We start from the raw sequence: 6,546 nt of genomic DNA on the forward strand, positions 1-6,546 counted from the left end.
TGGAACACCCAGCTGAATTGAGTCAGCATGCTTCTGGGAGCAGAAGGCCCACCTGAGGATGGTTGCCAGCAATGGAAAAGCAGAACTGAAGGGAAGAGGGTGCTGTTGATGCTCCTGGAGAAGCCTTGTCAGGCTGGCGGTCCTGACAGGAACTCAGGCGTCCTCACTGTCGGAGGAGGTCGGGTCATCCCTGTTGCTGAGGATGACTTTGGGTCTCTTCAGGGGAGGTCTGGTTCTCACCTTGAGTGTTCCTTCCTGGCTCTAGTGCAGATCCCTCAGGCTGCTGGCCCAGAGCCTGCATTCAGCTGGCTCAGACTTCCGAGCTTCCATTATTGACCTTCGTCGGGCCTTCCCAGTGCAGATTCTTTATACAGACCTGCATAGGTCATTGCCACAGGATCCAGGCCTTCAAGTAGATTCTTTGGGTTTCTACGGTGTGACGGATCTCATGCACTTTTTTGCATTTGACTCTTTGGGTGAATAATGTAAGATAACCCTATAATTTATGTGTCCTGTATTAAATGTTTTCCCTTGCCAAACCTGACTGCAACATCTGCCAAGTAAGAAGTCATTGGTACCTTGCAGTGTATATTTGAGAAAAGTTCTTTGGCAGTAACATGTCTCCAGTGAACACTAAGCAAATTTAGAAATAAGGATTTATGATATGTATCCTAAAGGAGGCAGGTGACCAAATCAGGACATACTGGAATGCAGCATAAATATTATGGAACATAAATAATAAGAGAGGCTAAAGTAAACAAAACAAAAGTAAAGTGAGAAATATTTATGCAGTTTTTACCACATACTTAGAAATAGAAATGGACATTAGAATCATGTAGGAATGTCACATTTGTTGAGACTACTTATGCCCTGGTTAAACTGATACTTAAATTGATGCTTCAGGCAATGTCTTTCGCTCTTAATCTCTTGTCTCCTCTCCTCTCTGCTCCTCTCCCTCTTCCCTTCCTTTCTTTCTGTCTCCCCTCTCCGCTCCACCCTCTCTCTCTCTGTCACTGTCTCTCCCCCCCCCCTTTTTTTTGACACAGAGTCTCTATGCAGTTCAGGCTGGCCTTGAGCTCACTTTGGAGCCCGAGCTGGTCTCGAACTCCCAATGATCCTCGTGCCTCAGCCTCCTGAGTGCTGGGATTACAGGCGTGCGCCACCATGCCCGGCTTCCCCTCTTATTTTTACAACCTGGGATTTCATCTGGTGTATATTTCAGCAGTGAAAATTACTCTGTAATTTAATTAAAAACTGGCCTATGCTTACAACATTAACAAAGCACTTATTCTTTCTGGATATTTATGTACTGTAACAGCACACGCCCTTTCCACAACAGCAACCATGATTGTTTACTGTGCTGTATTTGACTTTATGGGAAAACACACATTGCTAAGGCCCAAAAGCTTGCCATCAAAAATTACTTACATTCTGCTTTTTAGTCTTTAAAGGAGAAGATTTATTTTTTTCTTTCATTGATCAAAATTTCTTACTTTTAAATTTCCATTATCTTTCTATTCATGTGCATTGTTCACTTATCTTTCTTCTGTTGTTTTAAAATTTGACAGACTAAATCGGTATTATAGTATTGAAGTTAATAGCTCAGAAAAGGGCATGACTTTAGAATTCATACTTTTATTAGAATAATAACTTATGCTTTAATACATCTAAATATACAAACAGCGTATTCTTAAATGGAAGTAAGATTTAAAAGCATACAATAATGAGGATTTGAAATTCTCCCAACATTTAATGACAAAAAGGTGATTAACTTAGTATCTTTATTTCTCCAAAAGCATCTATACAGTGCCTAGGCTGCTGTTTATTTTCAAACTGTGAAATTTCATAGTTTGAATATTTAATCATAAAACTTATACATATTTTACTTAAATAGGGATCAATTCTCAATCTTCCAGACTGCTGGGATTAAGGCTACATTATGATACTCCGATGAATCCCATAGAATAGAAATTCATGAGAGGAAATTTAGGATTTTTAACATTATCTGTACATAAAGTATTTCCGTATTTTAATTTCCTATGTGAAATTTTTTTTACCATGATCACATTGTATATACTCACTATGGTGTCCACACTACAGAATATCTGTCCCCACCAAAAGACTTTGCTTAGGTTATGTTCCGATGCATAAGGCTTTTAAAAGAGTGTCAATATTTTAAAAATAAATAGATGGACACATAGATGACATCAATAGGTATATAAACTATTGAGTGTTGTAAACAATAATGAAAGTATGAATGGCAAATGCTTGGCTCTCTAATGAGCAAACAAGTCCTCTTTGCCAGTGGCAGGCAACTTACTTAGCATTGTATAAACAGAGCTGTCAAAGTAAGCTCTTCTTTTCACTTATTTCCAGTGAAATTCTGTTTTAAGTTCTTCAAATGTATTCCTCTATGAACTAGATACATCATTTTTCTTCATTTCTACCTTTTCTTTTCCTCCTGCTTATATCCTATTTGCTTTGATATTTTATCAATTCTGCCATCATTTTGTGATGTTGATTTGTGTACACTGCAGCAATATATTGCACATAATCCTGTCAATGGAGACCACATAGAACCTGGGGAAATTAATTCAGTATCTGTGACAGCACATTTCGTGATCATTCTTAAATTTTTCTTTTCAAGATAGTACACTTTGTGTTCTAACAATTATAAAACTTTTAATAATGAGAGATCTATATATACATTACTGGAAAAAATATTCTTTGGTAGCGTTCTATAGAAATGTCCTCCTGCCCGAATGAGAATCTTTTGGTGTGAAAATTTCCTGGTATATCATCAATGGCGAGATTGTTTGCAATAAATATTTTATACTGTTATGTTTTAAGACTCAAAATGTTCCCTAAATCCCACGTTCAGAGGTGGAGCCTGGTCGAGGAGCAGCTCACTAGCGGTGCACTGGGGAAGCGCGTCCTCTTGGCCCGCTCTGCACTTGCTCTGTGCCTGCCGGCCTCCATTAGATGAACACCATTTCTCTGCCGTGTAATTTCCCCATGCTGCTTCCACCTGGAAGCCAGCGAACCCAGACTGAACCCACTGAAACGGAGCCATCATAACCTTTCCTCCTTTAAGTTGTAGTTGTATTTGTGTCTCAGTGATGGGAAAACTGACCACTATGTGCATTGTAATAAATATGCCCAATTGGTGACATGAGAAATTTTAGCTGAAAAACCATAGGAATAATTAAAAGATGATAATATATGATATATAAGCACTTTTTGATTCAGACACAATTGCATGGTTTAGTATAAGTATTAATTTTTTTTTTTAAATATGGCAAGTACAAGAAAAGTTTACATGATGTTTTCCAAGGTCTCATCTTAGGAATTTATCAAATTTGTATCAATATTTAATCAAGTTACCTCTCTGTCTCATACATATACATTTGTGTGCATGTTTACATATGACTAAAACACACTAGCACACAATTTGTACACAGTTCAGAATCTTAACCTTCGAGTATATGAAGCTAAGACTTTTTAAAAACCCGTTGGTTGTAATAAGTTGGAATTTATCTGGTGGCAAAGAGAAGTGAATTGGCAATCAGTGAATTAAGAGGAAGAGACTATATTCCAGTGCACTGAGCCAAGCCTCTATTTTATTATTTTCTTAAATGTAATGGCTGAATAACATTTCATTAAAAATTATGGTACAATAAGTTTAGAGTCTATTTGCATATTATTTCTGCATTTATGAATTAACATTTGATGTACTCTCTTTAGTCAATTTGTGCCTATGCGCAGGCAGATTTTTATTAGATCTAGAGTAAGTTGCTGCCTGAGATCCTTCAGGCAGTAAAAAGGCCCTTTTTCCTCAAATTACTCAGGTGACTTTAAGATTCACAAAATGGTAGTTGAGTTGCCTCAATTTAAAAATTCAGGATGAAAGAAAAGGAAAAGTCAAACAATAAAAATTAAAAAAAAAAATAAAAAGGGGGAAAAAGCCGCTGATAGTCATGTTCTTCTGTAGCAAGCTTACAGAGGCAATTAAATGTTGCTCCAGAGTGTAACACACAAAGCTCAAAGTCACTAAATGTGAGTTGACTATAAATGCTTTCCCTGGAAGCAGTAGTGACTTACTTTAATGACTTGTTTGAAAACACAAATTATTTAAAGGGAGTTTTTTTCAGTCTAGAGAACACACACACACACTCACACATTCACAAGTACATAAATATACATGTATGTGTTTCAGTAAAATATTAGTGATTTTCATAGGCAACAACTGTATCTGTATAAACATTACAAGTGAGGCAAGGTTGTTTCTTGAAGATAATTATTGTTCGTGGTCTTTTAGCTACATGAAAAAAAAAAAAACTACTAGTTTTCTGCTCCACCTTTCAACATTTGCAGGTGGCTGGTAACAACTGGCTTCTTTCTTGTCCATGAATGACTTCTTAAATGTATGTCTTAAGGCGTATGTAAATTTCTAGTAAATTTCTAGTAAATTCTAGTAAATTTCTAGTAAAATTCTAGTAAATTTCTTTAGGCCCTCAGAATCAGGGATTAAAATAGCTAGGATTCTAGATTATATATATATTAGTTCCTACTGCTAACAGTTCCAGCTCTTGAATGGTGACATTTTTTAGGGGGTGGGGGATTTGTTTTAGAAGTTTCCCAGCACAAAAGAAAAAAAAAAATTAAGTATAGAATTCAGAGTTCCTGTTTGAACCACAAATTTGGTTTACAAAGTGAAGATATTATCCAAGAGGGTGATTAAAATCTTCATAGTTTTTTTAGTTGAATCAGTTATTAACACACACACACACACACACACACACACACACACACACACAGAGTCAGCAGCCAGTCATCAGGGAAGTAATCAGAAAGGTTACAATTCTTTAAAATGATCAGTTATGCTTTTTAAGAATAGGAAAGACTGTATGGCAGAAAATAATTGGAAGTAACTAAAGTTTTCTTTCTCTGAATTGACATTTATCCAGGAACATTTAGGTAGGTTGAAAAATGTAGGAAACACTAGGATATGTTCCAATTTTAAATTAACATAATGAAATTTGGCATATAATCTGGATGATTGTGTACATGATTCAGTTAGGCACATTTCACGTTTTATGTAAAGAACTAGATTACAAAAATGAACCAACAGTGACAAGTACAGCATGCTGAAACTGCAGTGAGCCCTAATTATTTTTTAAAGTTTGAACTTTTTCGTGTCAGAGTTTTCCTTAACATAATTAGGTATTGTAGTTGTTTGGCTTGTTGAAATGTTTCTAATCTTTTTTTCTTAACTTATTTTTTAAAGGAAACAAAAGGATTATGTAGGCTTTGGAGAGGATCCTGGAAAAAATACAACACATCTGAAGTTCTTTCATCTACATCTTAGCAAACCTCTGTCCTAGACCGGGCTGAGGAGTGCGGCAGCTCTTTGTGCCAGGGAAGAAGTTCAAGGGAACTAATCTCCGAGCGTGGCATGAAAAGGCAGGAGCACAACCCGGGTTCTCACTTGGCCCTCACGCTGTTGGATGCCATTGAAAGAAATTAATCTGAGCAGATTTAGGACTGAGGGCATTATGTCCATATGGATTGGCAGTTGGTGAGACCTCGCTATTAACGGTGCACAATTAATAAATAATATGTCTCTGTTTGCTTCGGTAGCTGTTCAAGCAATAAAAAGCTTATAAAAAAGATTGCTTAGACAAAAACCTCACATATGGGCAAGGTCTTGATCCACGCTGGATGCCTTCCATTCAGGAATCCTATTAGCATTCTTGCATGGTACGTCACCCTCCAAACACCAATTTGTTATTCATCCTACCAAGATGCACACCAGATGAGTTAAGTGCAGTTATTAATAATTCTCCTGTGTAAGTAAATACAAAATTAACAAGAAAATAAATGGTATTAAAATAAGAAAGAACGATTATATCCAGAGGTGGAGTTGCAGAAGCAATCATTTTCGGGGTGAAGTTGCTGCTTTATTCGGGTTCGTGTTCTTTGGTATGAAAATGATCGTAAGTTACAATTTTATTTTGACTATGGGAGCAAACTAAACTTCAAAATAAAAATGAATTAAAGTTTAAATATGTCTTTGGTAATATCTGTCTATATCAGAACTTAATAAGAAAATATGCACACTTTATGGTCCTCAGAGACTTTTGGACTGATTACAATCCTGGAAAGAAAGAAAAATGATTATCAGTTAATAGTGACATCAATTATAATATCTCTTTGCTCAGAATGATGTTGTCCTTTCATGCCATTTGTTATTCTCAGAACTTTAGTCCAAATTGTATAAACTTCCAACCATAAACACATTTGAATTATGTTTATTTTGCATTGAGATCAACAAATACTTCCAACATCATTTTAAAAAGATTGACTGGAATACTTTGCATTGACAGTAACTATGCAAACCAATTGAAAAAAAAAAAAAAAAAAAAAAAAAAAAAAAAAAAAAAAAAAACACCACCTGTAAATGGGAGCACGTGCACCCAGTGTCTTCTAACAGTCATTCAAATGCCACTGGCAGAAGATGCCTTTATGGAATGAAACATGTTACTT

Source organism: Cavia porcellus, unplaced genomic scaffold, assembly GCF_034190915.1.
Source record: "Cavia porcellus strain 051 isolate PalLab524CR breed Dunkin Hartley unplaced genomic scaffold, mCavPor4.1 scaffold_22, whole genome shotgun sequence".
In the NCBI taxonomy this organism is placed as follows: domain Eukaryota; kingdom Metazoa; phylum Chordata; class Mammalia; order Rodentia; family Caviidae; genus Cavia; species Cavia porcellus.